General features: G+C 40.9%; 1 protein-coding gene across 1 annotated transcript in view; it reads left to right on the forward strand.

Annotated features, from left to right (window-relative positions):
- Positions 1 to 11,678: 11,678 nt before the first annotated feature.
- cacna1ia (calcium voltage-gated channel subunit alpha1 Ia) overlaps positions 11,679 to 23,945 on the forward strand; it is a 295,143-nt gene continuing 282,876 nt past the window's right edge. Inside the window, 1 exon segment of the mRNA XM_036589758.1 lies at positions 11,679 to 12,477. The gene's annotated coding sequence lies outside the window, so the exon portion shown is untranslated.

Raw genomic sequence — 23,945 nt, forward strand, 5'->3', positions numbered from 1 at the left:
GCTGACAGTACATAAACATCTGGATTTACATAGTGTTTCTAATAACTGTGTAGTTACACAGTAACAACACGTGCAACAACCAAAATAGAGCATACATGCGAATGTAAGCACTCAAAAAAAGACCTGATGCTGCATGAATGCTGCCCACTGAGCAAGCATGACTGTAACTGATCTATAATTAACTTAGCCATTATTCTAATTTAGATCGATGGTTAATTCAGCCTCTGTGGACACTTTTATGACATGTTGTGAATTAATGTGTCAGACATGTTTCATGTTACCCTCCCTTACCAACACTTCAGTAGTAGTTAGCAGTGTTGATGTAATCACAATAAGAGTCCCTTATAACTCCACTGTTAAACACAAACGTTCTTTATTTATTGAATATATATTTATATATCGCTGCTATCTGAACAAAACCTCATATCTCCAAAATGGTAACTTTACAGGAGAAGGAAAAAACATACTTTACTTTTAATGTAAGTCAATGGAACCAGACTTTTTGTCCAAGTGATTTTGGGCCATTTCTTTTGGTCCATTCATCATAAAATTTACATACAATGTAAAGGCCAACAGGCTTTTTAAAATTATGTCAAAAACTAAAACATGACAAAAATGAAGATATAATTATAATTCATAATACATACAACCGTTCACCACACCCACCACTACACTCATTTCCATTGTTACGCTACCCCAATTTCCACAGTTACCCTATAATCATTTCATGCTACACCTGATTCCATGGTTCCTCTACACTTATATTCATTGTTACATCACCCAATTTCCATGGTTACCACACCCATTAATATCCTACACTCATTTCCATAGTTATGCTTCACCTGTTTCCATGGCCACTTTACACTCATTTCCATAGTTATGCCACACTTGTTTCCATGGTTACGCTACATCATTTGCATGGTTACCCTACACATATTTGCATTGCTAAATCACACCAATTTGAATGTTTACCACTCTCATTTCCTTTGTTATCCTACACTTATTTCCATGGCTATACTACACCCGTTTCCATGGTTACCTTACACTCATTTTTATTGTTATGCCACATCCGTTTCCATGGATTACCCTACCCTTATTTCCACTGTTACATTACACCAATTTCCATGTTTACCACATCAATTTCCATTGTTATCCTACACCCATTTTCCATGGTTATCATTTTCATTGTTTTGCCACACCTGTTTCCATTGGTACTCAACACGCAGTTATTATGTACACTCTACAGTCACTTTTTGAGAATGGTTTGAGAAGGACAATATATAAATAAAACTTCTTCTTATCACTATTAATCAAACAAGGACATGATTTCTGGACATATGTCCATGAAGTAATGTTACCAGAGGACGTCTCTAAAGTCTAATTCATGTGTTATTGGAACATGTAGTATAACAATCAGGCCTGGGACTGTGTGAGAAGCTCTAAGCTCCATGTCAATAACCTGCATGTAGGCCATCGCTATGCTAATGCACACAACAGCCTAGCTATAGCTGCCAGAAGCTTCTCTCCCCTGAAAAGACCTTTTAAATTTTCAGTATGTACAAGCAGCTGTAGTCTTTACAGATGGTGGAGTGTGCAGCATATAAACATCTACTGGAATGACAGGTTGGGACAGGACTAAAATCACATCCAACCCCTCCAGTGGTTCCGTTGGCTCAACACTCCGTCTTGTCCTGAAGATTTCCACTGCTCACTCACCTCAGGCCTCATCAGGGGCCTCACTGTCTGCCTCTCGTGTTTTCCTTTGGCATGAAAGCTCCGTTTCTGAGAATCCGTCCTGGGCTGGGCCTGCAGAGCTGTAGTGCCCCAGGCAGTGGCTCTTTGGCGTCTTGTCGTTACCACATTTCACCCTTGTAAAATGAGCAGAGAGGCTTAAGCCTGCCTTGGGTGAAAAGACCGGGAGTGACCGGGAGAGTTTTGCTGCATTCTGCTAAATTGCTTCACCATTTTGGGCCATGTCAGGACAAGAACTGCCCCTGGAAAATAAAATGGTTACAGTTTTGATCCAATCCATCCATAGGTGTCCTTTCTACTGGAGATAAGGAGGACGTGTCCCTGACACTTTTCAAATCCAGCTCATGTCCCCACACTTTTCAAAGTCTGTCATAATTGGATGATGAAAGGGAATAACATGGATCAATTGAGAAAAAATAAACTGCCGAGATGTGTTACTTTACACCAATTTCCATTATTTCACTACACTAATTTCCACGGTCATCCCACACTCATTTCCATGGTTACCCTGCAAGCATTTGCGTGATTACGCTACACTCATTTTCATGGTTACACTACACTCATTTCCATGGTTACGATACACAATTTTCCATGGTTGCCCTATATTTATTTCCATTGTTATATCACACCCATTTTCATGGTTACCCATTTCCATGGTTGGACTACACTTGTTTCTATGGTTACCCTACACTTTTTTTCATGTTTACATTCCACCCATTTCTATGGCTACGCTACCCTTATTTCCATGGTTATGCTACACCCATTTCCATGGCTACCCTAAATGCTCTTCCATGGTTACCCATTTCGATGGTTGCACTATGCTTTTCCATTGTTACATCACACCCATTTCCATGGTTACCCTATACTCGCTTCCATGGTTACCCATTTCCATGGTTGCACTATGCTTTTCAATTGTTACATCACACCCATTTCCATGGTTACCCTATACTCACTTCCATTGTTACCCATTTCCATGGTTGCACTACACTTGTTTCTATGGTTAGCCTACAAACTTGTCCAAGTTTACACTACACCCATTTCCATGGTTACACTACACTCATTTCCATTGTTACATCACACCCATTTCCATGGTTACTCTACACTCACTTCCATGGTTACCCTTTCCATGGTTGTACTACACTTGTTTCCATGGTTACCCTACACACTTTTCCATTGCTACATTACACCCACTTCCATGGTTGCATTACACTTGTTTCTATGGTTACCTTATACACTTTCTAGTGTTTACACTACTCCCATTTCCATGCTTACACTGCACTTGTTTCCATAGTTACACTAGTAGCCACGAGTTCAGAGAAATATTAATTAATAGCAATTAAATGCCTTAAAATACGTACAAATGTATAAACATTTTTAATTTATTTCAGTATGTGTGGGGAAATCAAACCTTTGTCCATAAAATTAAGATGTGAATGGCAAAATCCAATTAAACCAGCATCCTAACTCGACTATACAAACCGTGCTTTCATGCCACATATTAACATCTGAAAGGCCGGAGTGGTGACCAAATCAATGTCACGTCCATCTTGCCCACCGAGCATAAAGAGCGTGCACGTCTCTCTGAGCATTTCATGTCACTTGTCTTTAGCCCTGCTCGTCTCTCTCCGCTGCCTCTCCGCCGTCTCTTTGTTGCGGGTGACTTGCTCCGGTGTGCTCCGCTGCAGAATCGATGCTGCAAATTGCCGTGATAGAATTAAGGCAGTAAGAGAAGAACAAACTAGTTTGTATTTACTTCCATCTCCAATCCCCAGTGGGACTCAGGGCAGCGGAGGGCAGAACAAAGAAGAAAAAAACACAAGTGTGATGGCGGGAACCGTTTAGAGAAGCCAACTGCAAATAGAGCTGAGCTTTTAACATCTCCACACAGGCTGGGGAATCGGGCAAGATGCTCTGGAGGCGATTTGTGGATGCCCAAAGTTTACAAAGTATCCCAGCATGGCTGGGCGCCTGCCAGACCCAGCATTCCCCCACTTGGCTCCCTATGTTTGTGCCTGTCTAGGGTTGGAGAGGCTAATTTGTCATCTGAATGGACTTCGGAAGAAGCTAAATGCTGTCAGGGAGGCTACGTCTGCTGTCTTGATTGATAGGACAGAAGTCTTGTGTAAACTAGTTCATACCTCTCACTCATCACCAGACTACATTTAATGAGGGGACGTGAATGTAAAGCAACAGATGGTGAAATATATCATTTCCTAAAAGGTCTGCATGATGTAAAAGTGAATTTTGGCTTTTTAAGGGGGTCATATATATATATATATATATATATATATATATATGTATATATACACACACTTTATTTGCCCTGTTTTAGTCTTCTTACACTTTAAATAACCCCCTGAATGGCCAGGGCCCACCAGCAGGCCCAAAATTTTATTACACACTTCTATAATATAAGAATAGCTCAGCCAGTTTGCATTGAAGTCACTGTAGTTACTTAGCCTTAGTATGTAATAAGCCTGAGATTTTAATGGGTTAAGTAGTTACGCATTAACTATAATGTAACTACTGGTGATTTCATTGGTTGGTACTTAGGTTATGTAATGCCTGAAATATATGGCAGAGAGTGAAGACTGTGCCACCCTGTCCTGACGTCATTCAAAAAAAGACAAACAAGCATATCCACCACATACAGTGTTTACAGTACTGTGCAAAAGTCAGAGACCCCCCGTCATTCATTTAATTTCCAGTCAAAAATGGCGATTAAGTTTTTCAGCATCAATAAAAAATACAAAAACCATATGTTTAACAGAAAATTACAATTGTATCAACATTATACATTTAAAAAAATGTTTTTAGAGTCCAGCCTTTTGTATTTATGGTACCTTCCAAGTTGCTTTCAGGTTTATAGGGACATTTTTCCATAACACCAAAGTTCAGCCATAGATATGTTAAAAAGATGGTTCTTCAAGAGTTCTTTAGTACAGAAAATGGTTCTACACAGAATTCTTTTCAAAAAGGATCTAGAAAAATCATATATTCGACATATTCTCCATCAATGTGAAGAACCATTTCACAATGCAGAGAATCCCTTAATCATGCAAAGTGTTTATGGCTCTATATGGAACCATTTTCTTCACTAAAGTACTCTTGGAGAACCATCTTTTTTAAGAATACATTGCGTTTTCACATTACAGGACCCGGAACCGCTTGCCCTTAGTCCTACTTCCTAATTGTGATTCAAAAAATGACAAAAAAGGCAAACATGCAGCGAAAATGTAACTGATTCCTTTCTGCAAACAAGACATAGGTGATACCAATAATGCCCTGAAAAATGGAAAAAATTCAAATTGTAGTAAAATATCTTCCATTTCAGAACACAAACGTGGTATAGATTGGAAGCTTACAATCAGCACTTTCCACAGAATCTGTTCGATTGTTTCAGTGAGCTACAGGTGAGAAATAATTCATGTCGAACTACAGCATGCTTTTGTTATTGTTGTTGACTTCCACCTTTGTTGAAAGAGCTCAGGGAAAGTAGCAGATGGATCAGCTTTCCTCCGCTGAATTAGCCTTTGTTAAAGCGACTCTCCTCCTCACTTGAGGATAATGGCCGTCTGTTTGCTCTTGATTTTAATCTTGATCTTGAGAGCAAGCATGTCCTGTTGGCAGCTGTCCTAAGCAGCAGTAATTAATGCAGGAACATTACAAATACATGGCCGGTGGCAGTTCGCCGCTGATGACGGACGCGCAGCGACGGCGCTGGACTCTTTAACGGCCACATTGTTTGCTTCTATTCACTGATCACAAAAGGGAACAGCTGTAAACTCACCACCACGCTCAATATTTCATAAGGGCTCATTGCTGTAGCTGGACTGCAATCAAAAGTGCTGAAGGTTGCCAAAAGAGCCGTGCGACTGCGGAAAGAAACCCTTTTCCAAAACTAAACGAGGATCCATCTTCTGTGAATATAGAGGGAACGTTAGCAGTGCTGTTCTAGTGATAGATACACTGAAGAAAACATAGCAATATACAGGATTCAAATGTGTCTATCTGTTGCACCTCAATACATCAATACAGTTGCTGTCCTTTGGCAAGAATTGACCATTTGCAAAATGATGACTGACATGCCTCTCAGCCAATCACAGCTATTCTAAGCACTACTTCCTCCAACGATGACAAACATTGGCAGCAAAGTAGTCTGAATCAATTGGCTGAGACACTCGTCAATCATTATTTACGAATGGTCATCTGAGAACATGACCATAGAGATCTTGTCGGAGCATATCCACAATATAAGGTGTTTAGAGTACTGTGCAAAAGTCAGAGACCACCCTTCATTCATTTCATTTCCAGTCAAAGATGGCCACTAAGTAAAAGTTCATTTTTCAGCATCAATAAAAAATACAGAAACCATATATTTAATAAAATTACACAAAGCCTCAATATTATAAATATAAAAATATTTTTAGAGTCCATCTTTTTGTAGTTGTTGCACCTTCCATTCTTTTTAGGCAACTCACTTTCGGTTTTTCATAGAAGTCTGCTCTTAAAGATGATGCTTCAAGGGTTTTTTAGTAAAGAAAATGGTTCCATATAGAACCATGAACCTTAAAAGAACCCTTTCCATGATTAAAGGGTTCTTTGCATTGTGAAATGTTTCTTCAGATTGATGGAGAATGTGCTGCAGATGGTTCTATATAGAACTTTTTTGAAAAGCGTTTTGTCTACCACCAAAAAGAGTTCTTGTATTGTAACAAGCCTGACATTGTAACAATAGAACAATCCTTTTTGGTGCTATATAGAACCCAAAAAAGTGTCCTCCAGGTGGTTTCTCTGTAGATTCTAAACATTGAGTGCGTTTTCATGCACTCAGTAATCCGATCATAATCGAATTTTTGTAGTTATCCAATTATTCAAATGGTCACATAAACACCATACTCCAATCTAGGAGTAAGAAATCTGATAAAGAGGCCGGATTGTAGCTCATTAATCAGATTTCTCAGTGAATGTGAACTCTTACTCTGATTTCTTTTGGATTTCTCAGTCTGCACATGCGTGAAAACAGACCACGGTACCGGAAATAAGTGAGCAGCATCGCCGCGAGACACAGCAAAGCACTTTTGGAGCGATGCTGAAACCATCTATATATAACCATCTAAGATATACATCTTCTAAATGATGTATGTTCATATTTTCAGGTAGAGTTGTGCAGCGTTTTAAAGCTGCAGCATGAAGTTTGAGTTTTACATTATCTTTACATCACGTCTTCTTCTGAGTTTATTGGCTGGTTGCAAAGCAGAAATCTGATTACTGTCTGGCTCATGTAGACCCAGAGTGTCCCCATTATCTGATTACCTAAGTGCATGCAAGCCTTTTGATTGGATTACTGACAAAATATGATTTTCTGCGATTGTCAGAATATTAAGTGGATGTAAACACACTGACTGTTTTGAAGAGTTTTCAAAACTCTGGAGTTTACACTTATTGTCTTCCAACTTTCTATTTCTTTTTGCAAACAGGCTATTTTATATCTGATCCCCACAGAAACATCTCCCGAATAATGAGCTTATACACACTATACTTACTAAGAACCTGAAAATTTTGCTGTTTGTTGATAATTTTGCACCACTTCCATCCAAAAACATGAAAAGCCCCCAGAGTCTTATTTTACTATCGTACTCTCTCACACTCTTCTCCAGACTCTCTTCCTCAGTGGTCCTTATGAGACCTGAATATGCTAATGCGCTCCAGTCTTCCGAATAAAGGATGGCAGACAGCAGGGACTGGATGAAGGCCCTTGGTGCCTGACAGTCCAGAACCAATGAGCACTCTCGGGGGTGCAACTGTGGGCACCTCTGGCCCTCAGGTTGCGGATTAAATCTGCGGTGATCCTGCAGAACTGACCTTCAGTCCCCTTCACGCACTGCTGTCTGTAGAGGCCCTGCTGTGCCACAGAAATTAGTCTTAAAACTAGCTCAGCCGGGGGCTTATCTCCCCCTACAACACTTTCATTTCTTTCAGTATTTCTTTCAATCAGATTTATGAAATTAAACTTTTTTTTTCAAGCCAAGCTTCTCCAAGAAATGTCCAGATCAAACCAGAAGTTCTACATCTGACACAAAACTCTACATTATTCATTCTTTTATGAGTAGTTCGGCATAAAATGTGTTAAAAGGCCAAGTCTACATTTTTCTTGCACTTTTTCCTTGAGGTCCGCTGGTGTTTATGTGTCTTCACATACCGAAATGAATTTTTATGTGACTATGCTGTTTTATTAGTGTGTCTGTAAGGCTGAGATATGAAGTGTGTCACTCTTTACCTTTATTACAGCTTCCATTCTTGTCAGGAGACTCACTTTCAGTTTCTCAAAGAAATCTGCAGGAATATTTTCCACACCGTCAATGTTCAGTCTTTGGGCTGGTACATATTTAGTTATGTTGAGGTCTGGAATCTGGGGTTGTATATATGTATATATATTAGTGTGTGTTGCGCTGGTCTGAGTGGATCAGACACAGCAGTGCTGCTGGAGTTTTTAAACACCTCAGTGTCACTGCTGGACTGAGAATAGTCCACCAACCAAAAATATCCAGACAACAGCGTCCTGTGGGCGGCGTCCTGTGACCACTGATGAAGGACTAGAGGATGACCAACACAAACTGTGCAGCAGCAGATGAGCTATCGTCTCTGACTTTACATCTACAAGGTGGACTGACAAGGTAGGAGTGTGTAATAGAGTGGACAGTGAGTGGACACAGGGTTTAAAAACTCCAGAGGCACCGCTGTGTCTGACCCAATTGTAATGCAATTTTGGCTGTTTCTTTTGGTCCACTGATGTTGAAATTTACACACAATATAAAGGACAGTATGTATTTTCCAATTATGTAAAAAACTGAAAAATGACAAAAATGGAGATACAAGGTTTTGGTTCAACAGCAGCGATATATATATATATATATATATATATATATGGGCAACATTTGAGACTTATGCCAGGGGGGCAAGCCATCTCAGTCAACTATATAGCAAGAATAAATCCTATTTTTAGCAAATAACCTACATTTATCAAAGAATAAACGATGCCCTCCCTTGGTGGACTACAAGACAGCACCCACTGGGCACAGCATCAAATGCACAGACTGTTTTGTCCAAGTCCACGTGAATGGCCTGTTCAGTATTCAGCACCACAATGTTAGACAGTCTCTCCTGACTCAGAGTGTTTCTCAAGTTTTTTTTTAATTGACGCAAGCAAGAAAAGTTCCTTTCGCATGATGTGCTGCTCATTGGCTCGGTCAGGAACAACTTGAAGAGGTTACCAACGTTTACTAGGCTATCATCCAGATCTGACGCTTTAAAAAGTGCTAGTCATTGATCAAAGCTGATTTCTTCTAATGTTATAGCGTTGAAGAGGACAGCTCTGCACTCGTCTCCTCTTTGGGAAATCTGTAGTGATGACAAAGAAACACCAAATCTGCTTCAGTGTGTGTTCTAGAGCCGAGAATGCTGTTCAGTGCGATCAGGCTTTCCACGTCATATTCCTGAAACTGATCACGAATTTCTTAAACCGGCACACCAAAATATAATTCCTTGTAGTAACTTATAGCAGAGTCAGCATCTGATCCAGTCACTGCCACTTTGCCAGACCTCCTCTGTGGACGCTGTGGGCCTTGGTAGTTGTTTTGAGCCCACAAGGCAACAGTGAGCTTGAACGTCTATCTATTCCCATTGCTAGCAGAGTAGAGACTGTGGTCACTTGGTGACTGCAGTGCTTTCGATAGAACATTGCATTGCCTGAAAAGTTGTCGCATCAGAATGCAGGCTGCCCCCTAGTGTTGTGGAGATATATAACAGCCGTTGCCCTTTACATTGTGTGTAAATTTCATGAGGAATGGACCAAAAGAAACATCCCAAAATTAATGTGTCAAGTGGTGGGAAAAGAATGAAATGTATTGCATGAACAGCACAAGACAGCTGTGCTGATGTAATATGATGTTCCTGACACAATTGAATCGTGAACGTGTTTTTTTCAGTGGAGGACTCTGAAGTGTCTCTGCTTGAATGTTGTGACTCTGTGTTGAGCTGCCAGCGAGCAATGAGGGGTGAAAGGGGAGGGATAAGACCCCCGAGATAAAATAGGCAGCAATTTTCTTTACAGCAAAAAATCTTATCAAATTAAAACACTGTGAAAAATGTTAACGTGCTTGCTCAGCCACGAAGTTTGGTTTTGTAAATCAAACACATTTCCATTACATCTATTCACCCAGCTCGACTGAGACCTCGTCTAAAGCAGGTGGAAAATGTTGTGGCTACTGTGACAAAAGGTTAACTGAGGTCAAAATTACGCTTCTTAAAAGTAGGGAAAGTCATTTTAGGTATCAAACTAATACAACTGTGTCTAAATATGTTTGTTGATCTTTCAAACAGGATCTGGACCTCCACAGGACCCCAAACAGAGCATGAAGTTTAATCTATTATCCATATCAGCACCACGGACAGCAACACCTGCTCTTTTCCCGAAAGTGTGGCAAGAAATCCAGAACTACGGAAGTCCAGAGGGGCCATTGGGCTGTTGCTATAATTTTCTGGGTTGTTATCTTGTGATAACAAGTTGATTAACTCGTTATCTCAAGATAACAGCTTTTATTATCTCAAGATACCAGATGATTAACTGATTATTTCAAGAAAACAAGTTTGTTATCTCAAGATAACAAGATAATTAACTTGTTATTTCAAGATAACAGCTTTGTTATCTTGAGATAAGATGATTAACTCATTATTTTAAGATAACAACTTTGTTATCTCAAGATAAGATAATTAACTCGTCATCTCAAGATAACAATCCAGAGAATATAATTACCTCATGTCTCATAGTACGTAATGCTCTCTCTCTCTCCCCTCTCTCTCTCTTTCTCTCTCTCTCTCTCTCTCTCTCTCTCTCTGTCTCGCTCTCTCTTCAGTTAACTCATTGTTCTCTCTGCAGTCTTGTCTTCATCATCAGGTCGTCAGCACACCTGATTCTCCCCCAGACCAAATTCACGCTCAAGCTAATTTGCAAATGCCTACAGTTTCATCACTGCAGTGGTGCTTTTTTTCTTCACCCACTCTCTCTCTGTCTCTCTCTCTTACTCTCTCTCTTTACTCCCTATCTCTCTCTCTCTCTCTCTATCTTTACTCCCTCTTTTTCTCTCTCTCTCTTTACTCCCTCTCTCTCTCTCTCTTTCTCTGCCTCTTTTTACTCCATCCCTCTCTCTGTCTGTGTCTCTTTACTCCCTCTCTCTCTTTGCTCTCTATTTCTCCCATCTCTCTCCCTCTCTCTACTCTCCTTCTCTCTCTTTCTTTACTGTCTCTCTTTCATTCTCTATCTTTCCTCACTCTTCCTCTCTCTCTGTACCCTCCCTCTCTCTTTCTTTCTCTCTCCTCCTCTACTCGCCTTCTCTTTCTCACTTTCTCTTTCTTCTCTCTTTTCACTCTTTCTTTCTTCCTCGATCTCCATCTCTTTACTGTTTCTTTCTTTCTTTCTTTCTTTCTTTCTTTCTTTCTTTCTCCATCTCACTCTCCCTCTTTACTCTCTACTCTCCTTCCCTCTCTTTCTCTCTCCCCCTCTACTCCCCATCTCTCTCTCTCTCTCTCTGTCTCTCTCTCTCTTAGGCTCTTCGCTTCCGTGCCAGCAAACGCCGTGCGCGCGCGTGGACGCCTGTCTGCTCGTATGAAGCTTTTCTCCCGTGATGAGATCCCCCCCTCCTTTTCATTTTTTTCTCCCCTTTCTCCTCCTCCCTCTCTTTTCCCCTCCTCCTCCTCCTCCTCCCACCTGCCTCACCGCCTCATCTTCAGCTCGTGCTGTGTGCTGTGAGTTTGTGGATGCGCGCGTGTGTGTAGCGCTGGAGCGTCGTCCTCGCGCGCAGGGTGGAGGCACGAGCACTAAGGATCAGCGGTAGTCTAGGTGGTGCAAGATAAAAAATAAAAAAGCAACAGCAGCAGCAGCGCGCGCAGAGCCCATGTGGAACAGAAGACCACTACGCTTACTAAACTTCACCACTGCGCGCGCACATCACAGGAGTTTTTCTCCACCTCCCTTCGCTTCGGATCCACCTGCCAGATCGCCGTGAGCGCGCGCGGGGACGCCGGAGTGACGCTGCCCTTTAAGCCCGTTTCTGTGGATTATCATCGCCGTTACTGACCGCATTAACATTCTCCGTGATGCAGATGAGTCAGCGCGCGAGCGCCAGGCTGCGTTCCGCCGCGAGAACCGGGGACACGAGACGATGCAGGCTGCTCCGCTTCGAACGACTCCGCGCGTGAAAGGAGCGGAGCACGCGCTGCCTCCCGAGGGAGTTATAACCGTAATTATTGTTGTTGTTATTATTATTTTGCACCCAGCGCCCGGCGGGTTTTTCCCTCGTGCATCAGCAACACTTGGGATGCTAAAGGAATTAGAGAAGAGCCGAGTCAAACCAGCGTGAGGGTCTCTCCGTCCCACTCGTGGACTCTTCAGAGCTGTTTATTCCCTCTCCCAAAGCGGTTCGAGTTGCGCCGCGAGCTGCGGGAAGCTGGAGGAGCATCGACACGGGAGAAGCAGCAGCGGGAATTTGGAGATAGCAGCCCAGAAGTTATGTAATGCACACCTAAAATTCCTTGACATTCCTCGCCAAATGCGCTGGCACCAGAGGCGCGCGCTCTGCGAGATTAGAGCTTCATTTTTCTGAAAACGAGCAAAACACCCAGTCCTGCTTCAGCGCCCTGCTGCACACACGTTTCATGTCAGACAAGGTAAGAAGCACGAGACTCCCTTTCCTCTGCACGTGCATCACCTTTTTGGCACCACATGATTGATGGGGGGGCTGTGGTGGGCTTCGTTTGACTGTGAATCGTCATTCTCTGAGAGCAACTCGCGCACAGTTTGGGCAGTTCAGTAGCGCCAAAAACGTCCTGCAGCTTGTTTAGAGCGGCGACTCTTTAATGAAGGCGAAGTGACGTCATATCATCTTTGATTTTTAGGAAACTGCCGTCAGTGTTAAAAGGAACATCACGTGTTTTTATATTGGCAGTGAAGCGCCTGTTTAAAGCACATACTGAGGAACTATACATGATCAAGCCATAACACCCCCACTTTAAACTACACCCTTAGAAAAGAAGGGTTCTTCAGTAAAGGCAAGGGTTCTACTAGGAACCTTGAATTCTATAGAGAACCATGTGCATGCTTAAATGGTTCTGAGCATGGTGAAATGGTTCTTCAGGTTGGAGAATGTAGATTAGAGCTGGGCAATTTGACAATATTTATTGGTATCATGATAAATTACATTACAAACACAATATTTTACGATTCGCTTTCCAGCTGCATGTTTGATTAAAAAGAGAGCATAATTAGTCCTGTTTAATTAGGGTTAGTGCAGCACAGTGTGTTGAATAATGAAAAATGTGGCTCTGTTTTGTCTGTTCTAAATTATTTGCTGTCTTAAAAATAAATATTATGACTCACTGTGTATCATAAAAAAAAAACTTTTCAAAGTATCATGATATTACATTTGAGATATCACCCACCTCTGTGAACATGGTTCTATATAGCTCCAATAAGGGTTCTGCTATTCTTACAAGCTTGACCCAACACATTCTCCATCAACCTGAAGAACCATTTCACCACACAAAGAGACATTTAAGCATGAAACTGTTCTATATAGAGCTCATAGTTCTAAATAGAACTGTCGCCTTCGCTAAAAACCCTTGAGGAACCATCTTTTTAAGGTGTAGACAGGGACATTTCTGGATGGAATGGATTTCTTCTCATGAGGTATTGGAGCATTTGAGTACTCTGAGCATGATCTCCTACTTTAGATGCTCCTTTTTAAAATTAATTTCACAATTTTGTGCATAATTCAGTAGTTGAGATGTGATTCAGAGTGGTTTGGTGTGAAATGGTTCAGATCTCTTTACAGTGGTGGTGATAGGAACCAGGGGTCGCCATGACTACAACACAAATATAGACATTTTATTTATTATACAAAACCACCAGTGAACCTACACGAGTCTTCTGAGCTTTTATATGGAATGTTGATGATAGTAAAATAGTGGAAAATCTGAAATAAGTAAATAAGTTTTCTTTGCCACATAACACAGTGCATGTACGTCTCCACCATGAATTGATTTTGAAAAATATGTTTTAGGCCAAAACCTTAATTCAAACTACTGCGAAACAGTGTCTCAGTCATCAGGCAGAACTGTTTCATGTAGTAACTTTCTGTGAGGGAGCTTTCAGAGGTGGACATCTGGTTCCTATCACCACCACTGTGAACAGGTTTCTCTAGAATGAAACATTTTACATCAAACCACTCTGAATGACTTTGTTCACATCTTAATGGTTTTATTATGTAGAAATTGTGATGAAATTGAAGCACTCCGGTTTAAAAAATTGTGTGTAAAGCTCAGCATTTTTTAAGAAAATAATATCGGATAGGTATCGGCTGATACTCAAGGTTTCAGTATCGTACCATTGAAAAAAGTGATATAGCGATATAGCCATTGCAGTAAGCTTTACAAAATGTAATGAAGCAAATAGATACATCATAAATACAGATTGCAGAATAATATATATATATATATATATATATATATATATATATATATATATATATATATATATTTGTTTCCTGAACATGGATTAAGCCTGGTTTTGGACTAAACTGCACTGCCAATGGTGCATCCCATTTAGCCTAGGCTTAGGCATAATTTGGGTCCGAGGAACCGACCTAGTGAGGCTATCTCCAGAAATCATTTGGATATGGGTTGTATTTCTTCTTCTCTTGGACAAGCCTTGGATTTAAGCCAAACTCTGAGCAAACAGATGCATTAAATTTGCTTACATTTGAATAATTTCCACATGAATAAAATATATCAACTCAGTTGTGTACTTTCTTTCTGGAAACATGTGTTGATGTAATAGATTTCATTCATGTGGAAATAATGTACATCGTTTCAAGCCATTCAATTCAATCCAGCGCCTTCTACATGATTTCAGCACCACGGACAGCAGCAGCGCAAACTGCTGTTGGGTTTGTAATTGTAAACTGCATTACTGGAGTACTTGTTAACCTAATAAACACATCGTCCAACTTAATGAGGTTATTATCAGCAACATAGGCAGTACATCATCACCCACAATGCACTGCTGCTCAGCCACCTACTCACCTGCCTGCGGGTGTCAGCACAGCTCAGCGACTGAGCATGAGCCGTACCTGGCCTTTACCACAAATTGAATTCAATTTTAGTGCTTCTCCTCATTCCAACATGCCTGATTCAACCTATCAGCCCTTCATGAAGTCAGCATGTGTTTGTGAGAGCCGAGAACACTAAACTGTGCAGTTCAGGGTGACCCCAGGCTGTAAATGCCTTAGACTGTTAATGACAACAGGCTTATAATAGTACAGCCAGCTGTGATGGATATGATGAGGACGATGATGATCATTTGTAGAATGCAACAGAGTGTGGTGTAATTGCATTTCCAGCATCTTTTGAATTTGTATTTTAACCCTTTATATGGCCAGAGCCCACCGGTCAGCCAATGTTTTATTACACTCTTCTATAGCCTAAGAATAGCTCAACCAGTTTGCATTGCAGTCCCTGTAGTTACTGAATTATAAGCCTTAGTATGTAATAAGCCTGAGATTTTAAGGGGGTAACATATGACCACATCCACAAGAATGTCTCCTCATAATGGACAGTGAAAATGTAATGCAATGAATCGCATATTAAAAGGACAGTACTGTGCTAAAGTGTTTCATTTGGAGTCAAAACTGCCATCAAGTTCATTGCCACGATTCCCAGTCCTCAGTCAGACTCACACTTCAATGCAAACTCCAATTACCAAGACTCCTCAGTTTGTCATGTGACTCAGCCAGCTAATCAGCATTCAGTCAGCAGATCTCACTCACCTGAATACTAATTATGTTTACCCGTTTGCCTATGTGTACACCAATCAGGCAACATTCTGACCACCTCCTTGTTTCTACACTCATTGTCCATTTTATCAGCTCCACTTACTATATAGGTGCACTTTGTAGTTCTACAGTTACAGACTGTAGTCCATCTGTTTCTCTGATACTTTGTTAGCCCCCTTTTACCCTGTTCTTCAGTGGTCAGGACCCCCATGGACCCTCACAGAGCAGGTACTATTTGGGTGGTGGATCATTCTCAGCACTGCAGTAACACTGACGTGGTGGTGTGTTAGTGTATGTTGCGCTGGTCTGAGTGGATCAGACACAGCAGTGCTGCTGGAGTTTTTAAACACCTCAGTGTCACTGCTGGACTGAGAATAGTCCACCAACCAAAAACATCCAGCCAACAGCGTCCTGTGGGCAGCGTCCTGTGACCACTGATGAAGGACTTGAGGATGACCAACACAAACAGTGCAACTTTACATCTATGAGGTGGACTGACAAGGTAGGAGTGTCTAATAGAGTGGACAGTGAGTGGACACAGTGTTTAAAAACTCCAGCATCACTGCTGTGTCTGATCCACTCAGACCAGCATAACACACACTAACACACCACCACCACGTCAGTGTTACTGCAGTGCTGAGAATGATCCACCACCCAAATAGTATCTGCTCTGTGAGGGTCCATGGGGGTCTCATGTTTTGCCATTTTCCTGTTATGACCTTGTTTTGTCTCTTGTTGTCGTTTTTCGGATTAACCCCTTTGGCTCAGTTTACCAGTGTTTTGGCTTTTTGGTTTCACTTGTTTCTCTACTTCGTTCGCTTGTTTTTTGACCTGGTCTGGTGTAAACCGTGTTCCTTTGCTGAATTCTCCTTTTATTATACCTTCCGGTTTATTTTTATATCCGCAGCATCTGGTTAGTCACCCTAGCATTACATTCGTCTCTCGGTTTCAAAGCAAAAAATTACAAAGAAGCTTAAACGCATAAAACAATCTCAAATTGTTCAGTGTTTATTTGTCCACTCTTTACCTTTCATTCCTTTCCGACCACATATTTCCGTTTTCCAGAAGAAAGTTGGGATGTCTTTATACACCTCCAAAGTTTAGTTGTCAAAGTTGGTTGCACTTTCTGCTTCTTGTGATCCAAAGAATCCCAAACACATTCAGTGATGTTGATGTTTTCCAGATCTGAATTGAGAGTAGAGTTTGATTTTCTCTTGTTTATCTGATGGGGCCAGTTCTGGTGGTCTTCCAGGTCTTTCAGGGTTGTTAGGACTCCCACTTTGTTTTTCCACTCACTTACTTTTGACTTCCTTATGCAAGTGGGTTATCTTATATCTAATCTCCTCAGAAACATCTCCTGAAAATGAATAACTCAAAGCCATTTTGACTGGAAATGGGCCTTTTAATCTCAGGCTTATTACATACTAAGGCTTATTATTCAGTAACTACAGGGACTTCAATACAAACTGGCTGAACTATTCTTAGTTTATAGAAGTGTGTAATAAAACTTTGGGTCTGCTGGTGGGGCCTGGGCATGTAAAGCGTTAACTGACGCCCCACTTTGCCTGTAATGGCATTCCCAAATTAAAAGGGGGTGCTATTCCCACCTCTGGGCTACAGTCATAATCTTGGTCTGATTTGAAAGGTAACATTAAAGTTTTTTTCAAGATTAATTGTATGAATTACTGAGACAGAGTGACAGAGGCTGGAATGGAGGAGTTTATTTCCTCCTGACTCATAGATCTCTAAACTGATCTCTGACTCTTGCTGTGACCACATGTTTTGGATGGTGATGTCTCTGTGGAGAGTGGCGAGGCCTTGAAGGTGAGGGCCCACAGATTTGTTAGCATTTGTTTATTCAGTGCTTATGTTGCGAATGAGATGGTCGTTACTGCTGTGAATAACAGATCTTAAAATTGTTCATGGCAATTGAATCCTGAGATTTTGAGCTTTCTAACAGTACATTGCATCACCAGATTGCTGGGCTATTTGAGTGCTAGATAAAGTCAAATTAATTACAAGTGGTCCCTGACTTTGGCACAGTACTGTGAGTAAACTGTGTTGATATAATACATTATATTCATGTAGAGATATAAGTTCACAGGTCCAAACTTCTATTACACACTCTTATAACCTATGAATAACTCAGCCAGGCTGAGTTGCATTGTAGTCCATGTAATTACTGAGTAATAAGACTCAGGATGTAAAAATCCTGGGATTTTAAAGAGTTAAAGAACTGTTACAGCAGCAGAAGCATAATCATTATCGTGATTACCATCATCATGAAAAATTAGCCCTGTGATCAATGATAATGATGGTTTGTTTACTTTAATTGACCAAGATTAAAGCACTGTGGAGAGTGCTGCTCTTATTGACCTGGATGCCGCTAATCTAAAGGCTCTCGCACACAATCAATACCTAAAGAGTAGAAGTTCAGTGGCCAGAACAGATATACGCAAAGGCTGGACAGGTCGGTCATTCCAGAGTAATGGATTAACAACCCTGAGTCATAGGGCTGAGTTAAAGGGCCCATTTCATGGGAAACCAAATGTGCCTCACTTTTTTCAAAGAAAAGATTGATGCAGAAGGTAGACATCGTCTGTGTCCTTTTCTCAGTGAGGTTCTTCTTGACAGCTACACATCCTTTCAGACCCACAGCGCTGAGTCGTCTTCTCACAGTGGAAGGATGGACAGAAACACCTGTGGATGTTTTCAGATCTGAAGCAGCTTGATTTTCTCCTCTCTCCCAAAGATGAAAGCTTTAAGTGCTGTTTATCTGATGGGGGCCGTTTTTTGGCATTTTCTCTGTAGCTTTTAAACACTTTTTAATCTTCAGTTTTGGAAGCTCCTGTTTTTTTTTCCACTTATTTACTTTGTCTTTCTTCTTCCTTATGCAAGTGGATTGTTACATCTAATCTCTTTGGAAATATCTTGTGAAAAATGAATATCTTGTATCTTGTAGAGACCCAGATTTCTTTACAGTGGTGGTGATGGGAACCAGGGGTCGCCATGACTACAACACAAATAAAGCCATTTTATTTCCTATCCAAAACCACCAGGGAACCTAGATGAGTTTTGTATGAAATGTTGATGATGTTAAAATAGTGGTAAATCTGGAAAAAAAATAAAAATTCTTTGCCTTACAATACCCTGGATGTATCACTCTACCATGAAATGATTTAGAAAAATAGGTTTTAGTTCCAAACCTTGCAAAACAGTTTCTCAGTCATCAGGCAGAACCATTTCATGTAGTAACTTTCTGTGAGGGAACTTTTAGAGGTGGACGTCTGGTTCCTATCACCACCACTGTGAACAAGCTTCTTCAGAACTGAGCATTGTATTTTGTGCTGGCTGTTTGACTGGAAATGAAAGAAATGAAGGGTGTTTTCTGACTTTTGCACAGCACTGTTAAATGTACTACAAAGAGTGGAGTGTTATTTTGATAGAGAGAGAGGCTGGACAGCATTGTACTGTTAGATTTGCCTTGCTTGAAAGGTTTATGTTGGCAGTGGTGCTATATTCTCTTTTTCCACTCTTGCCAGCAGGGAACACAAGGCTAATAGGAATGGGTCCACTGAAGAGGCTAACTATTTCTTGTGAATACGCTCATGAACAAGACACCCTTCATTTATTTAATTTCCTGTCAAAACAGCCATTAAATAAAAATGAATCATTTTTTTTCAGGAGGTATTTTTGTGGAGATAAGGTATAAGATAATCCACTTGGAAATAGAAAGGAAACAGGGTTTCTAAAACTGGAGTTCAATCATGATTAAAGCTACAGAGAAAATGGGACTCCTAGCAACCACCTGGAAGACCTGGTCCACCGTTGGAAACAAAGGTCCTGTGCAGGTACATTTTTGTTCATTAAGGTACAAACCGTGTAAATGTTCCCTCAAAGGTACAACCTGGTTTTAGGGTCCAGTTGTGCACCTTAAATAAGTTTTTCCAGGTGAAAAGTTTGTGTTTGTATCTTTTTATAACCGAATGTTTTAAAACAGAACAATAAAATAAAAGCCTGGAGACGAGACGGGGTGTGTGGAGTCAGTACAGCTTAGAACATATAATATCAATGGATTATGGTACAGTTATGTTCCCTGACTAAAGGTACTGAGATGTACCACCCCAGTAACAAGAGGGGAACTGCCCCAGTGACGGTTTAGTGTAGACCACCAAAACTGTCCCCATCAAACAAAGTAAATAAGTGAGGAAACAGTTTTCAAAGTTGAAGTTCAAAAAAAGATTAAAAGCTACAGAGAAAATTGGACTCCTAACAACCACCTGGAAGACCTGGTAGAAACCAAAACTGCCCCCATCAGATAAACAGCACTTAAAGCTTTCATCTCTGAGAGAGAGGAGAAAATCAAGCTGCTTCAGATCTGAAAACATCCACAGGTGTTTCTGTCCATCCTTCCACTGTGAGAAGACGACTCAGCGCTGTGGGTCTGAAAGGATGTGTAGCTGTCAAGAAGAACCTCACTGAGAAAAGGAGACGGACACATCAAACAAAGAAGCTGAACAATGGACTGACCACCCCAGAGTCCAGACCTCAGCATCACTGAATGTGTTTGATTGATGATCAACCAGCTTCTAAGACTGAACTTTGGAGGTGTGGAAAAACAGCACTGCAGATTTCCTTTGGAAAACTGACAGCATGACACACTAAAAGAATGCAAGCTATAATGAAGTCAAAGGGTGGACAAAAAATGAATAAAGGCCGTTTTGACTGTAAATGACTTTTATGAAGTGTGGACCTCTGTACAATACTGTATTAATGTGATGACACCTAAATAACATAGTAAATAATATAGGACATCTAAATATCTCCAGATATCTAAGGGTTGTGCATCTTTAAGACGTTCAGGAGACTGTTATTGATACATACTGATGCTGATCTCCTGGTCATGGAGAAGCTGGACCGTGCATTGAGGAAAGGTTCTCAGGCTCCGCAGTGCAGCCTGCCAGCAGTGTAGTATTGGGGAACCAACCAGTGAGTCATAATCTCACAGGCAGAGAGGAGTGACAGAGGCAAAACAAGAGTGAGTGCACTCCAGTGTGTGAGTTCTGCCCTTTAGGACACACAAACATAGATGCCACACACACACACGCACACACACACACACACACACACTCACACACACACACTGCAGGCTCTCGGAGTTCAGTCTGCTTAGTGGTCTTCTCTCAGGAAAAATGACTCATATCAAACGGTCACGCTCCCCCTGCCCTCCCACCTGACCAAACCACACTGCAGAACCGGGTTGAGTCACTGGTCAGTGCATGTGTATGTGTGTTTGTTTTTGTAAATTTTCAAGACATTCAAAAATCTCACTACTGTCGGAGCAAAACCTTGTATCTCCATTTTTGCCGTTTTTCATTTTGACATAATTCAAAAATGCCTGTTTCATTCGATGTTGTGTGTTAATCTCAAGATGAATGGATGAAAAGAAATTGGCCAAAATTACTTGGGGGAAAAAGTCTGGTTCCATTGACTTACATTAAAAGTGTATGTTTAAAAGTATGTTTTTTCTTTCTCCCATACAATTATCATTTTGGAGATACAAGGTTTTGTTCCAACAGCAGCAGTGCATATATAAATTTATGTAAGATTCTCAGAAATAAAGGCAGTAAACTGTCACTGGGTCAGTCCCCCTCTTGTCACTGGGGTGGTTCCCTAAAGGGTCCATCTCAGTACCTTTAGTCAGGGAACATAACTGAACCATAATCCACTGAAATGATATGTTCTAAGCTGTACTGACTCCACACACCCCGTCTCGTCTCCAGGCTTTTATTTTACTGTTCTGTTTTAAAACATTCGGTTATGAAAAGATACAAATACGAACTTTTCACCTGGAAAAACTTATTTAAGGTTCACAATCAGACCTTAAAACCACTGTTGTACCTTTGAGGGAACATTTACATTGTTTGTACCCTAATGAATGAAAAATGGACCTGCACAGGACCCTTATTGCTACAGTATATGTATACACACACATGTATTCAGCCTCACGTCCTGGCACTGTATAAAAACCAACATGTATGTGTATGCGTGACGTGTAAGTCCTATGGGTTTTCCAAAAGTGACCTCAGTGTCCTGCGAGAGCTGACTAAAGCTAAACATGCTAAGCATCACTAATGGGACACATTAGTTACTCAGGCATTTAAGCGCTGTCGGGCTTCACCTGGCACGTCAGACGCTGAATCCCCCCGGGTGATGTACACGGCTGTGTTTCCACTCAACATAAATGAGTCCCAGGGCTGCTGTCTGTTATTATTTTACACACTGTATGCAGAAATGCATTTGTATTACACCTAATGGCCAACTAGAACTTCTATTCTGGTAAATCTGGACACCTGAAAAAGAAAACAAAGTTTTACTTCTTAGAATTCTACAATTATTACTGTCATATTTTCATTAAATTTACAACGTACAATTATTATAAAATAGTGAATTATATTCCAATTCCGACTCTTTCAGGAACCTTTAAGGTACTTCCATGTTTATTTGAAGCTAGACTAGCAGTGTTAGCCTAGAAAAATATTACTCTCCCTCTGGAAAACTTGTCCCAGCTCTGGAAGGACGAAATCTACAGATTTCCATCTTAACATACTTATACTTTTTACTTGAGAAGGCATGAAAGTGTTTCCCATGTTTTATGCTACATTTACTGATGGAATTCAGCAGCTGCTCATTGGCTTCTGTTCTAAGAGATAGTTCTATGTGTTTTCTGCTCTTCTTTAAGGGCAGAGAAACATGTTGAAATGACGATCCATGGTAATCGACTGCATGCTGCAAAAGCAGCAGATGGGATTAGGTTGAAAAATGGTGGAGTATTTCTTTAAGCACTCCCAAGGCGTTCAGGATGTTGTGTTTACTGGATTAAAACCTGCATAGATATCGATCTGATCTTTATCTCTTACACTGGAGTACATGCTGCTGTATGTGTACCTGCTGTGTGCTGCTGCATTCAGCCCCACCTAAAGAGTGCAGTTTGTTTCTCTGTTAGCACAGATGCATTTATAGTTAGCTTCTGCCATTTGGTGCAACCCAATGTGAGGTTACACCATTTAAGAAACAACATTAAGTTGGTAAAAGCAACCATATTTCTCAAACCATTCCACCAGGCAGCGTTTATATGCAACTGTAATCCTATAATGTAACACAGGTGCCTCTTTATTAGATTGATATGTTGCGCTATCTGGTCAAATTTGGAGATTCTGCGGTGAGAATCCAAGTCTCTGGTGAGAGTCTGAATCGAGTCTCGAGTCTCAGAGGAGCGAGTTTGAGTTGAGTCTCGAGTTTCCAAGGTATGAGTCTGAGACAGGTCTCAAGTCTATGAAGTGTGAGTCTGAGTTGAGTCTCAAGTCTCTGAGGTGTGAGTCTGAGTCAAGTCTTGAGTCTCTGATTTGTGAGTCTGAGTCAAGTCTTGAGTCTCTGAGGTGCAAGTCTGAGTCAAGTCTTGAGTCTCTGAGGTGCGAGCTTTTGTCATGTGAGTATGAGTCAGGTCTCAAGTCTCTGGGTATGAGTCTGAGTCGAGTCTTGAGTGTGATTTGCGAGTCTGAGTCAAGTCCTGAGTCTCTGAGGTGTGAGTCTGAGTCAAATCTTGTCTCTGATTTGCGAGTCGATTACTCAGTGTGGCACTGAACTTGGTATTAGCAAATACTAAAAATATGTACTCATACTCAATCTGGTATTGATGCATCCCGCAACCAGACATCTAAACTCTTAGGGATAGTTTCAAAATTAACGCACATGCCTAAAACGTAGAACAAAGACACTCAATCACACACATTGTTTATGTTACCAATATGTTATTGGTTTTCACTGCTACTACATTGAGTCTTGCTGGATTTGTCCTGAGATTGCTCTCTCTGGGCCTGGGGATGACAATGACTGTGCCAATGTGATGTACTTGTATTGTTTGTATTGTATTGTGTATGTATTGAAGTGGGAACGATGTGCAAATATAAACAGATTCAATGCATTAGGCTGACTTTTTTCACTGCAAGCAGCCCTGTTTGGATAGATTTACTGTTTTTATTTGTGTGGCAGTGCTGTTTAGCTGGAATAGCTAGAGGTGACTGGTGCCTGTTAATTAACCAGATTATCCGCTGCTTGCTGTCAGCAGTGCCATCTCTCTTTGCTGCTTTCTGTTATGTGTTTAAATAGCAGGGGGTGAAAGGCTTTATTGGATGACTTAGTGCTAACTGTTGCATATAGATATTTGCTAATCGAACCAAACAGCATTTCCTCTGTGTTATTAACTTAAGCAATGTGATGTTGATGCTAATAACCCAGATCCATCCT

The sequence above is a fragment of the Colossoma macropomum genome, unplaced genomic scaffold (assembly GCF_904425465.1).
Source record: "Colossoma macropomum unplaced genomic scaffold, Colossoma_macropomum, whole genome shotgun sequence".
NCBI lineage: Eukaryota > Metazoa > Chordata > Actinopteri > Characiformes > Serrasalmidae > Colossoma > Colossoma macropomum.